The sequence below is a fragment of the Dendrobates tinctorius genome, unplaced genomic scaffold, assembly GCF_039654945.1.
Source record: "Dendrobates tinctorius isolate UK_male_01 unplaced genomic scaffold, ASM3965494v1 ptg000162l, whole genome shotgun sequence".
NCBI classification, from domain to species: domain Eukaryota; kingdom Metazoa; phylum Chordata; class Amphibia; order Anura; family Dendrobatidae; genus Dendrobates; species Dendrobates tinctorius.
This window is the reverse complement of record NW_027361829.1, coordinates 149558-174958: the sequence shown is the minus strand read 5'-3', so window position 1 is coordinate 174958 and position 25401 is coordinate 149558. Positions and strand designations below refer to the sequence as shown.

The 25401-nt window shown below is 48.8% G+C and overlaps 1 long non-coding RNA gene across 1 annotated transcript in view; it reads left to right on the top strand.

The window, feature by feature from the left end:
• LOC141052559 (uncharacterized) overlaps nt 1-23174 on the top strand; it is a 111265-nt gene extending 88091 nt beyond the window's left edge. The window contains exon 2 of the long non-coding RNA XR_012220835.1: nt 22912-23174. This is a non-coding gene — a long non-coding RNA (uncharacterized lncRNA). The remainder of the gene's footprint in view (nt 1-22911) is intronic.
• The last annotated feature ends 2227 nt before the right edge of the window (nt 23175-25401 follow it).

Here is a 25401-nt window from a genome sequence, read left to right as displayed (position 1 = left end):
TCTTCCATCCAGTAAAACACCCTTTACTGTACCACACCGGTTATTATAGACCCATACCAGTTCAGCAACATATTCGGGCCAACGAGCCTTCTTGTCACTCTCCAGGGTACGCAGCATTTGAATCAATGTCCAATTAAATCGTTCACAAGCCCCACTTCCTTGCGGGTGATACGGTGTGGTCCGGGATTTGTCGATCCAATAGAGATGATGCAGTTCCTCCATAACTTTTCCCAAAAAACATGCTCCCTGGTCGGAATGTATACGTTGAGGACAGCCGTACACTTGTATAAAGTTTCTGCAAATTGCGGAGGCGGCCGACTCCACGGTTTGGTCTCGAGTAGGGGTGACCACAGCGAACTTGATGAAATGATCCACCATGACGAGGCAGTGTTCGTATCCCTGGAATGCGGGACCAATGGTCAGGTAATCCACCGTCAGGAGTTCAAGGGGTGCTGAAGTCACAATTGTCTGTGTTGTGGTGTGTTGAGCGGGCGGTTTGGCCAATTCACATAAGCTGCGAGTCCGTCAAACTTCTTCCACAACAGCCGGCAAGCGTGGGTGATAAGCTTTCTGTTGCAACCATTGCAAAGTCTTTTTAACTCCAAAGTGGGCCCCTTTTTCGTGAGCCTCTCGAGCCAGTTCGTGTAGTTGAGCTCCGGGCGTAACCACCTGCCAAACCGTCATTAAGGTTGTTTGCGATGTTATTTTACGGTACAATAGTCCCTTTTGGATAACCAACCTCTCCCATTGTCGCAGCATCAGCGACAGGTCTTGGGTCAAAGTTTGTCGTTGAGTATCAGTGGGCAATTGGCCAGCGGCGACCCACGTCCGGAAAAGTCCAACTTCCTCGTCTTGTTGTTGTTGTTGTATCCACTTATCCCGAGATTGTTCCAGTATGCCTCTGGGGGTCTCTGGGGTAGATACTTTTGGATTGACATTTGTGAACACGGCAGCAGTGAGGGCAAACAGTATTTCTTCTCCTTCTAATTCTTCGTCTCGATTCTGCCCCGGAGTTGAATGTCGAATCCTGGAGAGGGCGTCAGCATGAACATTCTTGACCCCTCTTTTGTAGATGATTTTATAATTGAACTTCACCATCCGGGCCACCCATCGCTGTTCCAGAGCCCCCAATTTGGCGTTTTCCAAATGAGCCAGCGGGTTGTTGTCCGTTCGCACCACCACCTCGGAGCCCGCTAGGTACTCTGCAAATCTCTCCGTCATGGCCCACACCACTACGAGGAGCTCGAGCTTGAAAGAGCTGTAATTGTCAGGGTTACGCTCGGAGTCATGGAGTGAGCAGCTTCCATATGCGATCACCCTCTCCCGGCCGTCTTGCACTTGTGACAACACAGCCCCCAGCCCGTGAAGACTCCCATCAGTGTGTAGGATGAACGGTTGTGAGAAGTCCGCATAAGCTAACACTGGGGCATCCGAGAGTGCAGACTTAAGGTCTCGGAAGGCCTCTTTCTGAGGGTGTTGCCACTGGATTCATCATCCATAGGCCCAAGCGGGAGTCCCCTTTAGCAGGTCATGCAGGGCTCGAGCTCGACATGCAAAATTCTTTACGAAACTACGGTAATATCCGGCTAACCCCAGAAAAGCCCGCACATCTTTTACCGTCTCGGGGGTAGGCCATTCCTGGATAGCAGCAACCTTCTCCCAGGATGGCCTCACCCGCTGCCGAAACGACATGACCCAGATACTCAATCTGGGAGCGAAATAGGTGGCATTTCTGGGGCTTCACCTTCAACCCGTACTTTTGCAGCTGGCTGAGTACCTGCCCCAACCGCTTCAGGTGGTCCTCGAATGTGGTGGCATAGACAATGATATCGTCCAGGTAGATTAACATGGCCTCAAAATTGAGATCTCCTAGACACCGCTCCATCAACCGCTGAAAGATCCAGGGGGCGTTGGCCAGTCCAAACGGCATCCGATTAAACTCAAGTAGTCCCATGGGCAATATGAACGCCGTCTTGGCTCTATCTTCTTCTGACATGGGCACCTGCCAGTACCCACTGGCTAAGTCCAGGGTCGAAAAGTTTGTTGCCTTTCCCAAGGCTGACAAAGATTCTTCTATGCGGGGCAGTGGATACGAATCTTTAATAGTGCAAGCGTTCAGTTTCCGATAGTCCACACAGAACCGTAGTGTGCCATCTTTCTTCCAGACCCACACGATTGGAGCCGCCCAGGGACTTTGACTTTCCCATATCACCCCTTTTCGCAGCATCTGGGCCAGCAAAGTTTTTACTTCTAGATAGAATTGTGGAGGTGTCTGTCGATATCGTTCCCGGATATGGGCCACTCCTGCTGTTGGAATCTCTGGCTGCTGAAATAATGTCATGATGCACTATAAAAGCCGCCGCCGCCATTTCGGGTTCACTCTGCTGTGAATTCAGTTAGGGACAGGCTGCTGTTCAAGACTCTGAGGGACAGTTAGAGATAGCGATTTTCCAAATCATATTGTTCTTTACCCAGGCTACATAATAAACCACTGTAGCTTTCTTTTGCCTTGCAGCAGTGTTCACAGCTGTCTGCAAGGTCTGTGTGAGTGCAGCTCACGCTGTGTAGTGTGTCCTGCAGCCACGTCTGGTTGTAGGCCGCTCAGCATGTGTCACTGCCTCATACATATTTTTCTTTTTTTGCTGCTCATTTTTCATTCTCCTATTAGTGTGCATCCATCCGTATCCATCTCCATTGGTTGGTTGCAAACAATATAGGAGTAGACAGCGGATCCTCTCTGCAGCCTTTCAGTGCTAATGCCCAGCCCAGTTTTTTGCACTGTTCACGGCTGTCTGAGAGGTCGCTGTGTGTGAGTGCAGCTCATGCTGTAGTGTGTCCTGCACTACATCTGGTTGTAGGCCGCTCAGCGTGCGTCACTCATATTTTTCTTTTAATGCAGCTCATTTTTCATTCTCCTATTAGTGTGCATCCATCCGTATCCATATACGTTGGTTGCAAACACTATAGGAGTAGACAGCGGAGCCTTTCTGCAGCCTTTCAGTGCTAGTGCCCACTTATCTGCACTGTTCACTGCTGTCTGAGAGGTCTCTGTGTGTGAGTGCAGCTCACGCTGTAGTGTGTACTACAGCTACGTCTGGTTGTAGGCTGCTCAGCGTGCGTCACTGCCTCATACATATTTTTGTTTTATTGCAGCTCATTTTTCATTCTACGATTAGTGTGCATCCATCCGTATCCATCTACATTGGTTGGTTGCAAACACTATATAGAAGTAGATAGAGGAGCCTTTTTTCTGGCTTGTGCCCTTCAGCCGCAGCCAGATTAGTATTACCCTATTTTTTGGAGCCTCATCTTTTGCATTGTAGGTTACCTTCCTGCATTGTAATAGCTCCAAAAAGTTTGTGATACTATCGCTTTCAAATCTTTGGTCACATCCTTTTTGTTTTTTTGAAAAAAAAAAAAAAATAAAGTTCACCAAACACTCCATTTGACAGTTGTGTAGGCCACATTAGCTCATATTAAAGTGTAGTCCACACACTTTATAAAATTAGTGTTTCTTATACCTGTTAGCAGCTGTTCAGGAATAAGCACACTAAGCCCCCCTTTGTACTTTTCTGCCTATCTTTATCAGTCTACCAAGATGAAGAAGGCAGGGAGTAAGGCAAATGGGCGTGGGCGTGGAGTTTCAGCAGGGAGAGGACGTGGGGATTCTGCAGGGAGAGGACGTGGGGATTCAGTGCCTGCTGCGGGCACCAGTGAGTCAGCGTCCACCAGTTTTAGCAGGCAACAGTCCTTTATGCGCAGCTTTGTAGGACCTCACCGTACCCCACTGCTGCGGGAGGAACAAATTGAAGCCGTTGTCAGATGGATGGCAGCTAACGCATCGACTTCAATGACTTCTACGTCCTCTCAGGGCCAGAGCACTGAAGAGCAACCATCTGTCTCTTCACCACCTGCCAAAGTGCCCAGGCAGTCAGAGAGCACTGGACAGGAGCCATCACAGTCTATACTTCTGTTCTCTGAATCTGTTGGCTTGGAAAGAGGGGGCCAGCCAAGCAGCATTCAAGAATGTGAAGAAGAGGGAGTATGCAGTGATACGCAACTGCTTTGTCCCTCTGAATCTGAAGAGGCGGGTGGGCCAGTGCCTATGGTCAGCACACCTCAGTACGCATCAGATGATGACGAGACTCAGGTGCCACTTTCTGGTGTGTACGGTGCTGGCGAGACAACCCAGGGGAAGAAGGTGTTTGAAGAGGGGAGTGTAGATGACGAGGTCCTTGACCCATCATGGCGTGAGGAACAGGAAGGTGGTGGGAGCAGCTCTGAGGAAGAGATTCCCTGAAAGGCCAAAACAGGAGGGAGAGGGAGGGGGCAGACTTGGTTGCCTGTAGCCTCCACTTCGGCACCCGTTAGGAGCATTCCTCTTCCAAAAGCCAAAACGGGCGCTCCCAAGACTTGCAGTGCGTGGTCCTTTTTTGACACAGTTGCAGATGACATTTGCTTTGTCAAATGCAAGCTGTGTCATCAGAAAGTCAAAAGAGGGAAAAATGTCAGCAACCTCAATACCACAAATATGTGGAAACATGTGCGGACCAAGCACGTGGTGGAGTTACAGAGACACACTGAAAACGTAGGCCAACCTACAGCACCACCTACCACCTCTTCAGCTCATGTTGTAGTTTCTTCCTCCAGCTCACACACAGCTGGTTCGGCTACCTCACAGGATCGCCAAGGAAGAACCTCTGGAACTGTTGTCCAGAGACCCAGTGAAATTCCACCCACAGCACCACGTTCCCGTTCATCCTCACACTCCCAGGCCACTCTACAGCCATCGGTAGCGCAGGCATGGGAGAAAAGGCGGCCATACTCGGCAAACCATCCCCGAGCACAGGCTCTGAATGCTGGCATTGCCAAATTGCTGGCCCTTGAAATGCTCTCATTCAGGCTGGTGGAGACTGACACCTTCCGGAACTTCATGGCATTGGCAGTCCCACAATACACCGTGACCAGCCGCTTTTATTTCAGCAGGCAAGCCGTCCCTGCCTTGCAAAAGCATGTGCAGGGAAAAATTAAACATGCGCTACTAAACGCCGTCAGTAGCAAGGTCCACCTGACCACCGATGCGTTGACCAGTACCCATGGACAGGGACGATACCTTTCCCTCACTGCCAATTGGGTCAATGTTATGGAGCCGGGTACAGATCTTGAGTGGTGCTGTACGTGTTCTGCCAACTCCAAGGATTGCAGGAATCCAGTCTGTACACATTGACTCCTCCTCATACTCCAGTTCCTCAGAATCAGCGCTGCAGGCGCCTGTTACGACCGATATGAGCACAGCCGTAGCCAAACGTTAACAGGCCATACTGAAATTAATTTCTTTGGGGAATTGAAGCCACACAGCGCAGGAGCTCTGGAATGCCATCAAGCAGGAGAACGATGTGTGGTTTCTGCCAGCGAATCTCCAGCCAGGCTTGGTAGTGTGTGACAATGGCCGAAATCTGGTGGCAACTCTGGGCCTAGGCAACCTCACTCACATCCCATGTCTGGCACATGTGCTCAACTTGGTCGTGCAGAGCTTCCTGAGGTACTATCCGGATCTTGATGCACTGCAGCACAAGGTCCGCATAGAGTGCGCTCACTTGCGGCGTTCCAGCACAGCAAGATCACGCATTGCAGCTCTGCAGCGCCGATTTACGCCTTCCAGAACATCGCATCATATGTGACCTACTCACCAGGTGGAATTCAACGTTACATATGTTGGAGCGGTTGTGTGAGCAGCAGGCAGCAATAATGAAGTACCAGCTGCATCAGGCGCAAACAAGTCGCACTGTGCGCCGGTCACACTTCATCACCACTGAGTGGGCCTCTATGAAGGACATCTGCCTCGTTTTGCGTGCCTTCGATGATTCCACGTGGATGGCGAGTGCAGATGATGCACTAGTCAGCATGACTGTCCCCCTTATCTGCCTGCTTCAAAAAACACTGCAAGCACTAAGGGAGGAGGTTTTGGAAGAGGTGGAGGATGAGGAGTCACAAATGCCTTCTGCTTCTGGACAGTCTGCATTACATGGTTCCTCACAAAGGCCTAGGCAGGGGACACTTTGTGAGGAGGATGAGGAGGAGTCAATGGAGGAGGAAGACAGCACAATGCTGTAGTCAGTATGTACAGCTAGGGTGGGGTGATGCAGAGCAGGCAGAGATGACGCCTCAAGCAGGGGACAGCGTTTCTTGGGCAGTTGGGAGTCTGCAGCACATGGTTGATTTCATGCTGCAGTGCCTGAGAAACGACCGCCGCATCACCCACATTCTCAACACGGCTGATTATTGGGTGTACACCCTCCTAGATCTTCGCTACCGGGACAACATACAAAGCCTCATAACACCGTTGAACCGGGAGTGTAAAATGCGGGAGTACCAAGACACACTGGTGCAGTCCATCATGCTCTCCATTCCACCCGAGAGCAGTGCTGCTAGTGATTTACAAAGCAGCTCTGTGCGTCGAGGCAGTGGAGGAAACTCTGCACAAAGAGGGAGCAGAGGCAGCGCCTTGGCACAAGGCAAGACCAGTATGGCCCAAATGTGGCAAAGTTTTGTGTGCCCGCCACAAATGTCTACACCATCACAGATGGCTCCAGTCAGCAGGAGGCAAAGTTTCTGTCAGATGGTGACAGACTACATGTCTTGCCCTGTCAGTGTACTCCCAGACGGCTCTTCCCCTTAAAGGTTTGGGTCTCTAAGCTGGATACATGGCCAGAGCTTAGCCAGTATGCATCGGAGGTGCTGGCTTGCCCTGCTGCCAGTGTATTATCGGAACGCGTCTTTAGTGGCACAGGTGGTGTACTAACAGACCGTCGCACGCGACTATCCTCCGTTAACGTTGACCGGCTTACTTTTCTGAAAATGAACAAGGCCTGGATCTCGCCAGAATTTGCCAGTCCTCTTCCAGAATAAATAATTGTTTGGCAACAATATCCAGGTCTCCTGTTGTGTTCATGTTTCTACCACCTGAACTATAATCCCTGGGCTTCAACACAGCCAGTTGTTGCTCAGAAATGCCTTCTGCACAGAGAAAAACACTAGCTCCTGTAATAGTGAGGTTCAGTAATGCCAGCTGCTCCCCTGCTGTGTGGACGGCAATGTTTCCTGCTGCCTCCACATTCACACTACTACTGATTTTTAACCATGCTCCACTTAGGCCTCTGGCTCCACTGTCTCTAGTATTTCTCCTGGCCTCCAACCCTGCCAGTTGCTACTACTAGTATTGGGAATGTGGACAGAGCAGGAGACATTGCCAGACACACATCAGGGGAACAGCTGACATTAATGAACCCCAGTAACAAAGGAACAAGTGTTGATTATGCAGACGCCACTTCTGAGCAGCAACTGGCGAGGCTGGAGGCCAGGGGAAATACTAGAGACAGAGTGGAGCCAGAGGCCTAGTTGGAGCACGTTTGAAATCAGTAGTAGTCTACAACAGATATTAAACTTGATGAAATTTGGCCTCAGCCTACACCCTGATTGACCCTGGGCTACAACATCGCCAGTTGCTTCTCAGAAGTGTCTTTGGCACGGGTACTCCCTCCTGCCCATCCTGGTTCCAGCACGCCTGCTGTTTCCGGGTAGTGTCAACGTCACTTTGCCACCAATACATTGTCCTGTCGTGTTCCGGTCGGGTTAGCCGAGCCTATGGTGCCTGCAGTTTAGGTGCTTCCTATATGGGCTGCGGGTTCTGGTAATAAAGGCTGGTTCCGTAGTGCCAATAGGACAAGCACCCCCTGTAGGACTGTGGGTTTCGGTAACTGCGGCCGGCTAGCGGCTTTGCAACTTTGTTTATCATGGGTACCTTCTGCTACCCATCCGGGTTCCAGCACCGTCAGCTGGTTCTCGGCAGTGCCTTTGGCCGAGGTGCCTCCTTCTCGGTATCTAAGTTCCAGCAACGTCTGCTGGTCCTTGGTAGTGCTTTATAGCACAGGTACCTCCTGATTAGTAACCGTGTTCCAGCACCGTCAGCTGGTCCACGGTTGTGCCATTGGCTCTTGTTCCTTCTGCTGCCACTCTGGGTTCCAGCACCGTCAGCTGGTTCTCGGTAGTTCCATTGACTCTTGTAGCTTCTGCTACCCATCCGGGTTCCAGCACCGTCAGCTGGTTCTCGGCAGTGTCTTTGGCATGGGTACTCCCTCCTGCCCAGCCTGGTACAGCACGCCTGCTGTTTCCGGGTAGTGTCAACGTCACTTTGCCACCAATACGTTGTCCTGTCGTGTTGCGGTCGGGTTAGTCGAGCCTATGGTGCCTGCAGTTTAGGTGCTTCCTATGTGGGCTGCGGGTTCTGGTAATAAAGGCTGGTTCCGTAGTGCCAATAGGACAAGCACCCCCCTGTAGGACTGTGGGTTTCGGTAACTGCGGCCGGCTCATGACCTTGCAACTTTGTTTATCATGGGTACCTTCTGCTACCCATCCGGTTTCCAGCACCGTCAGCTGGTTCTCGGTTGTTCCATTGACTCTTGTAGCTTCTGCTACCCATCCAGGTTCCAGCACCGTCAGCTGGTTCTCGGCAGTGTCTTTGGCACAGGTACTCCCTCCTGCCCAGCCTGGTACAGCGCGCCTGCTATTTCCGGGTAGTGTCAACGTCACTTTGCCACCAATACGTTGTCCTGTCGTGTTGCGGTCGGGTTAGTCGAGCCTATGGTTCCTGCAGTTTAGGTGCTTCCTATGTGGACTGCGGGTTCTGGTACTAAAGGCTGGTTCCGTAGTGCCAATAGGACAAGCACCCCCTGTAAGACTGTGGGCTTCGGTAACTGCGGCTGGCTCGCGGCCTTGCAATTTTGTTTATCATGGGTACCTTCTGCTACCCATCCGGGTTCCAGCACCGTCAGCTGGTTCTCAGCAGTGCCTTTGGCCGACGTGCCTCCTTCTCGGTATCCATGTTCCAGCAACGTCTGCTGGTCCTTGGTAGTGCTTTCTAGCACAGATACCTCCTGCTTAGTAACCGTGTTCCAGCACCATCAGCTGGTCCACGGTTGTGCCATTGACTCTTGTTCCTTCAGCTGCCACTCTTCCAGCACCGTCAGCTGGTTCTCGGTAGTTCCATTGACTCTTGTAGCTTCTGCTACCCATCTGGGTTCCAGCACCGTCAGCTGATTCTCGGCAGTGCCTTTGGCCAAGGTGCCTCCTTCTCGGTATCTGAGTTCCAGCAACGTCTGCTGGTCCTTGATAGTGCTTTCTAGCACAGGTACTTCCTGCTTAGTAACCGTGTTCCAGCACCGTCAGCTGGTCCACGGTTGTGCCATTGGCTCTTGTTCCTTCTGCTGCCCCTCCGGGTTCCAGCACCGTCAGCTGGTCCTCGCTAGTTCCATTTGCTCTTGCAGCTTCTGCTACCCATCCGGGTTCCAGCACCGTCAGCTGGTTCTCGGCAGTGCCTTTGGCCTAGGTGCCTCCTTCTCGGTATCCGAGTTCCAGCAACGTCTGCTGGTCCTTGGTAGTGCTTTCTAGCACAGGTAGCTCCTGCTTAGTAACCGTGTTCCAGCATTGTCAGCTGGTCCACGGTTGTGCCATTGGCTCTTTTTCCTTATGCTGCCCCTCCGGGTTCCAGCACTGTCAGCTGGTCCTCGCTAGTTCCATTTGCTCTTGTTCCTTCTGCTAACCATCCGGGTTCCAGTACCGTCAGCTGGTTCTCAGCAGTTCCTCAGCCTTCTTGCACCTTCTGCTACTTTTCCAAGTTCGAGCTTGTGGAAATGGTTTTTGGTTCTCACTCTGGATCTCCCAGACGACGACCCTGAAGACGACGACCCTGAAGACCACACCGAAGAAGACCAAAAAGATGACCCTGAAGAAGATGGCCAAGAGGACAAAGAGCATGAAGTCAACCACCAAGATGCAGAACAACAAGAGACAGAAGACCAAGAAACAGAAAAACCAACAGCAGAAGAACATTAAGCATAAGACTAAAAATCAGAGCAAATGATATTATCTAAATTATAAGCAGAAGAATAAGCAGTGTATGGGGGTGAGTCCTTTCCTCCTTGTGGTGCCCCTCGAAAATGCCTGCTGCTGCAGGCCAAACTGAACGCAGACAAATCCTGTTGTAAATCTTTTGTGACAGGCAGAACGGAAGGTGTAATCTTCAAACTTTTATAGATATCAACTAAAAGAATGACTGTCACAAATAAGAAGAAGAATAGGAAGAAGATGAAGAAGAATAGTTGAATAAGAAGAATATGAAGAATGTAAAAAAAAGAATAATAAGAAGAAGGTGAAGAAGAAGTTGATGAAAAAGATGCTGCTGCTGAGGATCATGAAGGAGAAAGTGTGGGAGAAGTAAAAAAGAAGGTGAAGAGCATGGAAGTAGTGAAGCATACATATGACAAAATATAAAAGAGGTTAACATAGTCAATATCTTTGTAACTCCGAACGTCTTAAAAAAAAAAAAAATTATTCCTGCTATTCCATTAGATTGGGCTAAACCTCTATGCCTTTAATGTCTCCTCCACCTCCCCCAATACATTCTACATTATTCTTAGTTGTTTTTCTTCATGTAGAATTAGCCTACAAGGAAAGAAAGGGTTTTTTTTAATTCTGATATTTCGGTCCCATTGACTTGAATGGGACTTCCTGGATCGAAATCGGCGATACCCGATACTTTTTGGATATCGGCCGATCCAATCCGATCCGATATTTCTCAATATCGGATGGTATCGCTCAACACTAGTACTGAGTGATCGCCTCCCCTTCTGCCTGCATCCGACTAAACAGACTGGTCCTTAACTCTCCCACATTAGTGGGATCCCCGTGGGTCTGTTCCACTATCTGTAACACTTTTTTCAAAAGTGTTGCGGTGCCCCGGAGGTTTCAACATCACTGACCTACGCACCTCCCCGTCTAGGGCTATGAGTGCCACTTCGGCTTCCAAGTCAGGGGTCATTGGGTGCATCCGAAAGAGCCCCCGCATCCGCTCTGTCCAGCTCCATAACATAGTATTAAAGCCGGAAAATCTAGGCAGGTTGTTCAGCATGGCCCCCAATGAAATGCTGGTATGGGGACCCTCATTAGTTGTAGAGTTTACAGCCCCGCCCTGATCTGGGCCACCAGTGTCCGTGCTCGGAGACTAAATCCTCCCGACTACGCCAAGTGTAGGGTCTGAGCAGGTTCTCAGGACGCAGTGACGAGACATGAGACAGGGTATGGATTGTATAATCAGCTTTTATAACTTGGAGCCGCAGGGGCTATGCTGAACCAGTAAAAAGAGGTACCAACAATTTGTCCTCGCAGGGACTCAAAACAATAAAACAATATTTTTATATTAACTGGGCGTAGCCCGGCTAGTCTGGGTGTCGAAGGACAGAGTATGAAAAAACTAGGGTACTTATTCCTATAGATCACTTATCCTTTACAAACCAGACAGGCCCAAATGCATCTGCTCTCATCCAGGGTGCAGCGGACCCAAGTAAAATGGCAGCTGCACAGGTGCATAAATACCAAATGAAACAGCCAGCCTACAATCAGGGATTGGCCATGTGGTTTTTCTGCACTGGTGTACCACACAGCCAATCCCTGATTGTAGGCTGACTGTTTCATTTGGTATTTATGCACCTATGCAGCTGCCATTTTACTTGGGTCCGCTGCACCCTGGAATAGTGCAGATGCATTTGGGCCTGTCTGGTTTGTAACTGAATTTTTTGGAGGATTTTTTTTCCTCTTTTTGAGGTTTTCATGTTAGAGTAGGGACTGACAAGTGTAAGGAACTTTGATGCAGTTTGTCAGCTTCCGTATTAAGGCCTTAATGTCAACCAATACCTTACATATATTGCTATGTTTTTTGTGCACTTTTTATATATTTTTTCCAGGGTGCAGTTGGGCCCAAATGGTTCAGAAAACTTGTGGCCTCTGTTCACACGGGATGCATTCTAGTTGGCACTGGGCAGCCCCCCTATATGGTGTTACTAAGAGGTAGTGAGCCAGAAGCCCTGCATTCCCTGTGTGAACACTGCCACATGCGGATTATTTTTTCTGCACTGGTGTACCACACGGCCAATCCCTGATTGTAGGCTGGCTGTTTCATTTGGTATTTATGCACCTGTGCAGCTGCCATTTTACTTGGGTCCGCTGCACCCTGGATTAGTGCAGATGCATTTGGGCCTGTCTGGTTTGTAACTGAATTTTTTGGAGGATTTTTTTTTCCTCTTTTTGAGATTTTCAGGTCACTTATCCTTCCATGCGTCGCTCGAAGTCACAGATGTGGCTGCTTAGAGGTCGCTGATGCTTTCACCTCGACACCTCTGTATTCCGGGAAGGTTTGGGCACAAAAGGCCCTGGGGAACCTATGCTGGTGAGGCGCTACAGTCCCTGAAGGAACTGTGACGGTGGGGCGCAACCGGCCCTGAAGAAACTGTGCCGATGGGTCGCAACAGGCCCTGAAGAAACTGTACCGGCGGAGCGCAACAGGCCCTGAAGAAACTGTGTCGATGGGGCGCAACAGGCCCTGAAGAAACTGTGCCGGCGGGGTGCAACAGGCCCTGAAGAATCTGTGCCGGTGGGGCGCAACAGGCCCTGAAGAAACGGTGCCGATGGGGCACAACAGGCCCTGAAGAAACGGTGCCGATGGGGTGCAATAGGCCCTGAAGAAACTGTGCCGGTGGGGCGCAACAGGCCCTGAAGAAACGGTGCCGATGGGTGCAACAGGCGTCTCCTTGCGGCTCTCGTCTCACCGCGGAGTTATAATGCAGTCTCTAAATATAACCGTTCACCAACCTCTGCTCAGGGTCCCTTAGCAAACCAGACGGGGGCCTCTACGGCCGCCTGTAGAGAGGTGGCGTCCCCAGGGGCCGGCGATGACAGGGCCGCAACTGTGGGAGAAGAAAGGGGGGCAGTGTCCTGACCGCTGTCACGGAATGGTCTGTCGTAGTGGTCACTGGAGGTTGCGGACTTGTCACAGCAGGGAGGGAAACAGCGGGGGCAGCTGTATGCGACCATATGAGTGGAGCGGCCACCAGTGAAAGTCTCTTACGTGTCACTTGTCGGTGAGTGCGCAGCTTTCCTTTCACAGACCCCTGTCGGTCTCTCCAGAACACACCGTCTGCTCCCTTGGTCCTCTCTGTCTCACACGACTTCCTGCCTGTTGTCCGGCTCTCTGTCAACTGACACCTGAGCGTGCCCCCTGCTCTTTTTATCCTAGCCCCGCCCCCTGTTGCCCTGACACCCTTAGTAGTGTCTCTCCCTTTGTCATCCCACTGGTGTGATTCCTTCAGGAATCCTGATGGCGATCCCCTTGTTTCCGGCCCAATCACTATATGGGGGTCCTCCTCCCCACACTATCAAAATACTTAATATATGAAGCTTAGTAAAAGCCATATCAAGTAAAATGTGTGTGTAGTGTACTGCTGCTTCTGTAGTTAAGTCATGTTTTAAAATGTTTTGCTTGATAAGTTTAATTATACTTTATAGAAGCTTTAAAGTAGACCAACTTCGTTTGATAAGAAGGAAAATTTATTTTATTTCTCTTTAATAAATAAAACATCCACAAAGTCAAACACATCTTTTCCAGGATGTCCCTCCTGACAGCACCACCAGGAGGCTTTCCTTCTTATCCTTGATAGGGACAGGAACACAGAAGAGGTTAAATAGCCCCTCCCCACTAACACCCTTCAGTGTTTTTCCTGTCCCTATCAGGGACAGACGCAGGTGCAGGAGTACCTGTTAGGTCGGCGTGGAAGCGTTGGGACCCGGTGGCAGGAGCTCCCGGGAGAAGTGGTGCCCTCTTCAGAGGGTTCCCAGTGGAGGAGGCAGGACGGATCCCCTCTACAGCAGCACTAATATCGCTGGAGGTCCCTCAGCGCTAGGGTCAAGCTGGCTGCTCCCCATCAGGCTACATTCCCTCAGAGGGCCCTGCACCGCTGCAGCTGCTGCTCCAGGCTGCAAGACGCCGGCGCCTCGTGCTCTGATTTCCAGTGCGCCGCGTCATCGAGGGGCGCGCTGGTGATTACTTCCAGGGGCGGAGCCAGGAAAACATGGCAGCGCCCAGCGCGACGTGGTCCCTGGCAAAAGGGATCCCATTGAGACCCAGCATCACATGGATCCAGGTGCCCGTGCATGGAGGGGCGTTGGTAAAGGCGGGGATTCAGACCCAAACAGATCGGCGCATCGGGAGCGTGCACAGCAGGGCAGCCACATCATCAGCAGCAGCTGGGCTCGGAAGGAAGACGAATCAGAAGTCTTGAAGCTGGGTAAGGCGACTACTTAAGACACTCTGATGGACAGCACACTCACTCAGTAAAGATGGAAGGTGGTAGTCGTCCAAACGTCCAGTTCCTAGAGCCAGCTCCAGACCATGTGAGTAAAAGGGTAGTAGGGTCCCTTACAGGTCTCCATAGACAGACAGACAGGACCCTCTTTCCTATATACAGTTGTGGACAAAAGTATTGACACCCCTGCAATTCTGTCAGATAATACTCAGTTTCTTCCTGAAAATGATTGCAAACACAAATTCTTTGGTATTATTATCTTCATTTAATTTGTCTAAAATGAAAAAACACAAAAGAGAATGAAGCAAAAAGCAAAACATTGATCATTTCACACAAAACTCCAAAAATGGGCCAGACAAAAGTATTGGCACCCTCAGCCTAATACTTGGTTGCACAACCTTTAGCCAAAATAACTGCGACCAACCGCTTCCGGTAACCACCAGTTTCTTACAATGCTCTGCTGGAATTTTAGACCATTCTTCTTTGGCAAACTGCTCCAGGTCCCTGATATTTGAAGGGTGCCTTCTCCAAACTGCCATTTTTAGATCTCTCCACGGGTGTTCTATGGGATTCAGGTCTGGACTCATTGCTGGCCACCTTAGAAGTCTCCAGTGCTTTCTCTTAAACCATTTTCTAGTGCTTTTTGGAGTGTGTTTTGGGTCATTGTCCTGCTGGAAGACCTCTGAGGGAGACCCAGCTTTCTCACACTGGGTCCTACATTATGCTGCAAAATTTGTTGGTAGTCTTCAGACTTCATAAGCCATGCACACGGTCAAGCAGTCCAGTGTCAGAGGCAGCAAAGCAACCCTAAAACATCAGGGAACCTCCGCCATGTTTGACTGTAGGGACCGTGTTCTTTTCTTTGAATGCCTCTTTTTTTCTCCTGTAAACTCTATGTTGATGCCTTTGCCCAAAAAGCTCTACTTTTATCTCATCTGACCAGAGAACATTCTTCCAAAACGTTTTAGGCTTTTTCATGTAAGTTTTGGCAAACTCCAACCTGGCTTTTTTATGTCTCGGGGTAAGAAGTGGGGTCTTCCTGGGTCTCCTACCATACAGTCCCTTTTCATTCAGACGCCGAGACAAATTAGAGAAGCATCACATGATTTTTCGAACAGTGCCAATACTTTTGTCCACCCTCTTTTTATGTTTGGTGTGGAATAATATCCAATTTGGCTTTAGGACAATTCTTTTTGTATTTTTTCATTTAAGACAAATTAAATGAAGATAATAATACCAAAGAATTTGTGTTTGCAATCATTTTCAGGAAGAAACTGAGTATTATCTGACAGAATTGCAGGGGTGTCAATACTTTTGGCCACAACTGTATGTTTTCCAGGCCAAGGAAGCACCTAAGCAATCCACCTCGGCAACCAGGAAGAAACCTAATAAATGCCCCTTATGCTCGGCCAGGTTCCCGTCGGAACATACAAAATAATTATGTCAGATCTGCATATCAGGACTCCTCAAACAGGAGCAGTCCTCTCTCCTGGACAATATAAAATCTATGATCCGAGAAGAGGTGCAGTCCACACTTGCAGCGCTTGTACCAGCACAGTCCTCACGTCCTAAGAGGCCCAGACGGGAACTTAAACAGAGTTCAGAGGAAGGAGAGGTGTCAGACTACTCCGATCCTGACTCCGGCGAATGTTCCCTGGCAGCGCGTCCAGAAGGAAGGAAGAGATACCTTTTTTCCGTGGAAGACACTGACACACTCCTACAGGCGATCTGGAATACAATGAATGTAGAAGATTCTACAGAACCCCGAACAACCCAAGATGAGATGTTCTAAGGGCTAAGAGCCCGCAGAAATATGGTGTTCCCTGTTAATAAGCATATAACAGCGATGATATTGGAAGAATGGGAAGAATTGGGAAAGAAACTGATAGTCCCAAAAGACTTCAGGTACCATCTTCCATTTGATCCAGAAGAGACAAAAGTGTGGGAGACCGTTCCAAAGATCGACATACCCGTAGCTAGAGTGTCAAAGAAAGCGGCTATCCCCTTCGATCCGTCCGGCCTAAAAGATCCGATGGATAAGAGATCAAAGGACCTCCTCAAGAAAGCCTGGGAAGCTGGGAAGCATCAGCAGCCGTTATGAAGGCTAACATAGCAGCCACCTCGGTAGCCAGAACAATGAGCTTATGGGTGAGCGAGCTACAAAACCAAATTAGGGACAAAACCCCCAGAGAGGAGATCCTAAAATCACTGCCTCACCTAAGAATGGCTACCGACTTCATGGCGGATGCCTTGGCGGAATCAGTCCGTTTTGCCACAAGAAATAATGCCCTGTCTATTGCAGCAAGATGAGTGCTGTGGCTGAGATCTTGGACAGGAGACACTCAGTCGAAAAACAAATTGTGCTCTATACCATTCTCAGGAATCCACGTTTTCAGGCCCATATTAGACAAGCTACTCAAGAAAGCTTCAACAAAAAAATGGCTTTCCGGAGGAAAAGCCTAAAAGATGCCTTTTTTTCGGAGGACCCGCCCCCATTCCAGACAGGACTATAAGTGAAAGTCCGGTGGGTGGAGCTACCCAAAAGGAGGAAGAGGAAGAAGTTCTCAAGAGCAGAAGGCAAGACCTAACAGAGAATGATGCCAGGATGATAGGAGGGAGACTTCGTTACTTCCAAAACAACTGGCAGCATATTACCCAAAACCCGTGGATTCAGAATACGGTCGCAGAAGGTTACAAAATCGAGTTCACCGAGCAATTGCCCAGGAGATACTGCGTAACCCAGACCCAGTCTCAAGTAGCCCACCAAAGACTGTTAAAGGACGTACGAGACCTAATAGAGATAGGGGCCATAACTCGGGTTCCCCATACTCAGAGATTTCAGGGTCACTACTCAAAATTATTCTCCATAAAAAAACCAGGAGGAGAATACCGAACCATAGTAAATCTAAAACCACTAAATCGGTGGGTGACCTACAAGAGATTCAAGATGGAATCTCTGAAAGCAGTCATACCATTAATAAAGAAGGACTTGGTCATGAGCACCCAAGATTCATAAAGTGCCTATTATCATGTGCCCATCCACAGATCTCACCAGAAATTCCTCAGGTTCGCGATAAAAGATCACGGGAGGATACTACACTACCAGTTCCGTTGCTTACCATTCGGACTCACCTCGGCGCCCCGGATCTTTACAAAGCTTATAGCAGAGATCATGGCCCATCTAAGGGAAAAGAAATACCCTCATCATACTGTACTTGGACGACCTGCTGCTAGTGGCAGACTTTCCAAAACAGATGGAGCAGGATTTTACATCCACCATATCAATGCTACAGAACCTAGGATGGGCAATAAACTGGAAGAAGTTAAGTCTAAAACCAGAAAGAGAGAGTGCTTCTCGGAGTCATACTAAACTCAGGAAAAAAATGTTCCTTCCTTCCCCTGCACAAACAGCAGGCAATCAAGAGTTCCAGATGGTCCAGAGACGCAAGTACATCTCCATAAGGACGGCCCTGAGAGTCCTGGGTTTCATGACTTCATGCATATCCAGTGTACAGTGGAGCCAATTTCATTCGAGAATCTGGCAAAAAGAACTCTTGACAACCTGGGACGGTAGAGAAGCATCACTCTACAAAAACATGAGACTCTCCGAGGAAGGAAAGCAGTCCCTATCCTTGTGGATGAACACACAAAACCTCAGAAAAGGAAGATCCTGGAGACTGTTACCATGTAAAAACATCACTACCGACGCCAGTCTCAGAGGTTGGGTGGCTCACATGGAAGGTCAATACCTCCAAGGAACTTGGGGCCTATCAATACGCAACTGGTCCTTAAATTACAGAGAGCTCAGAGTGGTCTGGGAGGCACTAAAGACACGCCAAGAAGAACTGAGGGGTCAGAATGTCAAGATCTTCTCGGACAACTCAACTACAGTTGCCTTCCTTCAACATCAAGGAGGTCCCAGACACCGTCACCTACAGGACCTAGCACATGAAATCTTTCGCTGGGCAGAACAGACGATAACATCAATTATGGCAGTCCACCTGAAGGGATCCAGAAATCAGGTAGCGGACTTCCTGAGCAGAGAGAAGGTCCAACCTTCAGAATGGTCACTAAGCGAGGAAGTCTTCAGACAGCTATCCCAACACTGGGGGACACCAGAAATCGATTTATTCGCCACAAAGAAAAATTCAAAAACAAAGAAATTCTTTTCTCTCAACTCAGCAGACAACCTAACAGGAGTAGACGCTTTGGCTCAGGAATGGAACATGGAGCTTGCTTACTCCTTCCCACCACTCCCTCTTATACCAAAGGTCTTAGGAAAGATCCAGGAAAGCAGAGCATCAGTAATATTGTTCCTTACTGGACCAAAAGAAGCTGGTTCTCCCTACTAAAATGGATGGCACGGGAAGATCCAATACTACTACCAGCGAGACGGGACCTTTTAACTCAAGGACACCTAGTATACCAGAGACCAGAAATGCTACAGCTGTCGGCTGGGATCCTGAAGCGGAGATCCTAAAATCAAAGGGACTCTCTGACCCAGTAATATCTACTATGCAGAATAGTAGGAAGCCGGTAACCTCAGTCATATACCGGAAAATCTGGAAAACATTCTGTTCTCAATGTAAGGTGACAATATCAGTCACCCAGGGTCCAAATATTCCTCATATTCTCGACTTCCTCCAGGCGGGCTTTCAAAAGGACTAAGGCCTAGTACGCTGAAAGTACAAGTGTCAGCCTTAGGTTCATACTTCGACTTTCCCCTAGCCAATCATCCCTGGGTAGTGAGATTCATAAAAGTCACACAGCGTATGAGACCCACAATCCATAGCTCGATACCACCTTGGGATCTCAGCTTGGTCCTAAATGAGCTATGCAAGAATCCATATGAACCACTAGAGCAGGCCCTCTTAAAATCAGTGACATTTAAAACCCTATTTCTAGTAGCAATAAATACTGCTAGACGCATAGGGGGGATTCAGGCCCTGTCTATAGAGCATCCATATTTAAAGCTCCAGGAAGACTGCATCATCTTAAAATTAAATCCGGCCTTCCTTCCCAAGGTGGTTACAGATTTCCACCGGAGTCAAGAAATGGTACTACCTGCTTTCTGCCAGAATTACAGCAATGAGAAAGAACAGTCTCTCCACCTCTTGGACGTTAAAAGAGCCATCCTCCAATGCTTAGAACTTGCAAAAGACTGGAGAGTAGACTCTAACATCTTTATCCAGATGGCAGGCAAAAACAGTGGGAAGAAGGCATCGACATCGAAAACTACCCTGGCTATATCGTTGAAATCAACTATCAGCGCATCATATGTGTCGGTGGGGGAGACTCCGCCAGAAAACCTTAGGGCCCATTCTCTAAGAGCCGTTTCTGCCTCATGGGCAGAGAGTGCGGGAGCATCCATGGACCAGATATGCAAGGCCGCAACCTGGTCTAAATTTAATACCTTTTGTAAACATTATAAATTAAATGTTATGGCAAATCATCAAACAGCCTTTGGGAGGAAATTCCTCCAGGCTGTAATCCCACACTAGTTGGAGTAATTTGGTAATTCTCCTGGTGGTGTTGTCAGGAGGGACGTCCTGGAAAGTAGGAATTAGTCCTACCGGTAATGGTATTTCCAGGAGTCCATCATGACAGCACCCCTTATATACCCTCCCTTGGACTTCCAGTCTGATATGTGATGTAACATGTGTAGAAGGAAGATCAATAAAATTGCATTGCATCCATCCTGGTGTGGTACTTAAAAAATCACTGAAGGGTGTTAGTGGGAAGGGGCTAGTTAACCTCTTCTGTGTTGCTGTCTCTATCAAGGTGTCATGTCGGACGCTGTTCACACCACAGCATCCGGCAGGCAGAGGTAGTTCCACCTCCAGCCACTATAGCCTCAGTGGCGCCGGTTTGATCTTCAGGCTCTCGGGGGTTAATCCTGCTGGAGACCAGGTTGGAAGGTTAGTCACGCCCACGGTCTTTAAATAGTCATACTGGCATATGGGCGTCGCCGATTATAGCTTGTGTTTCATACCAAGTGGTTCCGGTCTGGAGTGGAGGTGTTCAAGAGAGAGAGATTCATATCTGGTGTCGTATGATCCGTCGTTATCCTTTCTCCTTCCCATATTTGTGTTTAGTTGTGCCCTGTTCACATTACTGTTTATTCCTGTGTGTGTGCGGCGCAGTGCAGTTTAAGTTCTCCCTGTCTGTCATTATTTGTGTGGGAGCTTTGGTGGTGTGACTCCTCACTGGGTGGAGGGTGGAGGGTTAAGTGCAGGGCTGAGCAGGAGATAAGGAAAGGTCGGAGGCTCAGGCATTTGCACCTTCAGCAAAAACCCTGGGTTGAGGGTCAGACAGGGTTTCCCCTAGTAAAAGGGACACCACAGGGGCCCCGGGTATTTCAGCCTTAGTTGAACTAAGCCCCCGTGACATTATAATCGGCCCACATTTTTTCAGGAGTCCATGGATCCATTAGATTCCATAACCCGCCAGTTGGCGGCGCTGTCCATACAGGTCTCCGAGTTGAAAGGGGCAGTTCAGCAGCAGGGCCTGGTAGTAGCAAAGGTGCAAACGGCATCTGCAGGTATCGGTGCAGAGCCGAAGTTTCCGCTGCCAGAACGATTTTCAGGCGATCGCAGCAAATTTGTCGTATTTCGGGAGGCCTGCAAATTATACTTCCGCTAGCGGCCAATATCCTCAGGTAATGAGGCCCAGCGAGTAGGGCTGGTGTTGTCATTACTGAGTGGTGACCCCCAAGCATGGGCATTTTCCTTACCAGCTGACTCTGCTACATTTCATTCGGTCGATAATGTTTTTTCTGCCCTCGGGCTCATTTACGATGACCCTGACCGACTGGCTCTAGCGGAATCTAAAATCCGCGCCCTCCGCCAGGGGGAGCGCTTGGCAGAAGACTATTGTTCGGAATTTCGCCGCTGGGCTGTAGACACACAGTGGAATGACCCAGCACTGCGGAGCCAGTTTATTCATGGGGTATCAGGGAGGGTGAAACAAGCCCTCCTGATGTATGAGACTCCGGCATCATTGGAGTCTGCCATGAGTTTGGTGATACGTATTGATCGCCGTTTTCGTCAGGGGGCACAGGAGACGCTACCTCTGGGGGAAAACAGAGGTGCAGGTGTGGTTGAAGTAGATGAGTCCCCTGAACCTATGCAGATTGCTGGCGTGGCACAGGTTCAGCCTCGCGCTCCGGGATTCCGGAAGCCCGGAGCATGTTTCTACTGTGGTAAAGGAGGTCATTATGTTAACATTTGCCCGGTACTACCTAAGAGGGTCACACCGGCGGAAAACTGTTAAGCTCAGAGGGTATGGAGGAGACTCAACTGAGCGTATGCATATCCCCCATGATGGTATCTTACGTCAGGGTGACTCCGGGGGTGTCCCGGAGGAGGATCAGCTAGGAGCCCAATTGTCATCAGTCTGGAGGCGGGTGAAACAGCGTTTGTTGAGCATGAGTGCCAGGTACAAACAGGTGGCTGACAGTAGACGCGTGCCAGGTCCGGACCTGTGTGTGGGTGAATGGGTGTGGTTAGCTACGAAGAACATAAAACTCAAAATCCCATCTTTAAAACTGGGTCCAAGGTTTATTGGGCCTTTTAGGATTTCTGCCATCATTAACCCAGTGGCTTATCGGTTGGAACTTCCTGCGGTGTACAGAATACATAACGTTTTTCACAGGGCTTTATTGAAAAAGGTGGTAGGCTTGGTGGACACGACGCCGATGCCACTTCCAGTCATGGTGGATGGCGAGTTAGAGTTCGAGGTCGCCAAGGTGGTGGACTCTCGAGTAGTACGCCGTACTCTTCAGTATTTGGTGCACTGGCGGGGGTATGGTCCAGAGGAGAGGTCTTGGGTTCCAGCCTCAGACATACATGCGGATCGGCTGGTCAGTTCTTTTCACCGTCGTCATCCGGACAAGCCGGGTCCTATGAGTCTTGAGGGCCCTGGGGTCCCTCGTAGAAGACGGGGTACTGTCATGTCGGACGCTGTTCACACCACAGCATCCGGCAGGCAGAGGTAGTTCCACCTCCAGCCACTATAGCCTCAGTGGCGCCGGTTTGATCTTCAGGCTCTCGGGGGTTAATCCTGCTGGAGACCAGGTTGGAAGGTTAGTCACGCCCACGGTCTTTAAATAGTCATACTGGCATATGGGCGTCGCCGATTATAGCTTGTGTTTCATACCAAGTGGTTCCGGTCTGGTGGAGGTGTTCAAGAGAGAGAGATTCATATCTGGTGTCGTATGATCCGTCGTTATCCTTTCTCCTTCCCATATTTGTGTTTAGTTGTGCCCTGTTCACATTACTGTTTATTCCTGTGTGTGTGCGGCGCAGTGCAGTTTAAGTTCTCCCTGTCTGTCATTATTTGTGTGGGAGCTTTGGTGGTGTGACTCCTCACTGGGTGGAGGGTGGAGGGTTAAGTGCAGGGCTGAGCAGGAGATAAGGAAAGGTCGGAGGCTCAGGCATTTGCACCTTCAGCAAAAACCCTGGGTTGAGGGTCAGACAGGGTTTCCCCTAGTAAAAGGGACACCACAGGGGCCCCGGGTATTTCAGCCTTAGTTGAACTAAGCCCCCGTGACACAAGGATAAGAAGGACAACCTCCTGGTGGTGCTGTCCTGATGGACTCCTGGAAATACCATTACAGGTAGGACTAATTCCTACTTTCCTTATTTCTAATGAAAATGTGTTCAGAAAGCCAAACTTCAAATGTCTAAAGTCGCTTTTCCTTTACGGTTTCCTTTCCTAGAAAGAAAAAGTGGATGAATGGGTAGTTCAACAACTGAAAACCATTGAAGAAGCAACCCAACACATTCTTGTAATAGAAAATATCTGAAATTTCCATTAAATGTTTTTTTATGTCATGTGTACATAGTAATAGAAGCTAAAGCAATTAATTTAGCATATTTCTTGTATTCAATTATTCAATTTGATGAAAACATAACATCATGATTAATTTCTAATATAACGTGTCTGGTTTTCCGGCATTAAATGTTTTCTTTTGAAATGCAATGGTTTTAGAGAAAAGTCAATCGTGGTCAAGACTTTTATAAAGCAGAATGAATAAAATTATTTACTACATAAATTTATTTGAGAGGTAAAATGCAAGTATCAAGTCATTGTCCAGACAAATGTATCTGTGTGCCTGTTGCTTTCCACTAGAGTATGAAACAAAGACTTGAGTGTTTATGCCTTTGTCGACAGTGATTGCTAAAAAACTACAGAGGGCTAATCAATGGTCCCGACTTCTATAGCAATGAATCATTAAAGGGAACCTGTCATAGGACGGGCAGCGCTAACTGCGCATGCCAAAGAAAGAATATTAGGGTATGTGCACACGCTGCGGATTCTGCTGCGGTTCCGCAGCGGATTTGGCCGCTGCGAATCTGCAGCAGTTTTTGCTGCGGTGTACAGTACCATAATATCCTATGGATATTAAAAACCACAGTGCAGACGGTGCGGATTTTTCCGCTCGGTTTTCCTGCGGTTTATAAACCGTAGAAAGAATTGACATGTCAATTCTTTCTGCGGATTCCGCTGCGGTTTGCCATCTCCTCCATTGTGGAGATGGAAAACCGCAGGGCAAAACTGCAGGCTAATCCGCAGGTAAAACCGCAGGTCTTTGGACCTGCAGATTTACCTGCGGATTTTACAAAATCCGCACAGCCAAATCCGCAGCGTGTGCACATACCCTTACCCTGGTCACAGGTCCAGGGGGAAAGACCTGCCCCCCCGGTCAAACTTCAGGTATGTCTGACCAATTTTAAAAACAATTATTTCGGCGGTGGAAGGGACGCTAAATAAAAGAGCCACCTTGACAGAATGCAGCATTACTGCTGCACAAGGTGGCTCTTTTACTTAAAAAAGCCTGGGGGGGGTGGCAGGTTCCCTTTAAGGCTAGTTTCACACTTGCTTTTTTTTGCAGCGCGTTTTTCCCGCAAAAAAACGCATTGAAAAAACGCATACAAAAGCATACAACTGCTGCGTTTTTTTCAAGCATTTTTATGAGCATGCATGAAAAAAATGCAGCGTTTTTATGCGTTTGTATGCGTTTTTAGTGCGTTTTTACCGCGTTTGCGTTTTTTTCCAACATTAGGTGGCCCCTCACACTAACCCAAACCATGACTTTACTAACCCTAACCCTAACCCTGACCCTAACCCTTAACCAAACCATACTTAACCCTAACCCAAACCCTAAACCCTAACTAACCCTAACCCTAACCCTAACCCTGACCCTAACCCTGACCCTAACCCTTAACCAAACCATACTTAACCCTAACCCAAACCCTAAACCCTAACTAACCCTAACCCTAACCCTAACCCTGACCCTAACCCTAACCCTAACCCTGACCCTGACCCTAACCCTTAACCAAACCATACTTAACCCTAACCCTAACCCTAACCCTGACCCTAACCCTTAACCAAACCATACTTAACCCTGACCCTAACCCCAACCCTAACCCTGACCCTGACCCTAACCCTAACCCTAAACCCCCTTAACTAACCCTAACTCTAACCCAAACCCCTAAATTCCATGGTTAACAAAAAAAACGCATGTGCAAAAAAACGCATACATGAGCATGCCAGTGCGCATGTATGCGCATCCATAGGCTATAATGGCCATTTTTAGCGCAAAACGTGCGCATATGTGCGCATGCGCTTTTTTGCAGGGCCAAAAAATGCAACATGCTGCGTCTGGAAAATACAAACGCACACCCCAAAAAAACGCAGCGCATGAAAATCGCATACATGCGCTTACCAGCGCGCAGGTATGCGCACCCATGTTAAATATAGGGGAAAAAACGCATGCGCACGTATGCGTTTTTTTCCAGCGCAAAAAAACGCAAATGTGAAACCAGCCTAAGACACTAGTTTCATACACCAGTTTTAATGAGGGGGCATGAAGGAAGGATATGTTCTGAATTCATTAAGAATTCACCAGAAATGGGATCTAAAGGGTAAGGTTTCTCCTTGCAGAGAGTGACACGCCAGTTCTTGCCAATATAAGGAGACTTAAACATCTTACATACTCCTTCAGAGAGGACGAGGACTTGAACTGTAATGCCACCTATTAGAAGTACAATCCTACAAGTCAGTATGACATAGGATAAAAGCCAAATCAGAAACTCAATTTGCAGCCACGGTGTTTTCCCATTTGTCAATGCAAAGTTTGACATCTGATTTGGCTAAATTTGTCAGATTGGGTCACTTTGGTTATGCAGCAGTACAATTATCCAAA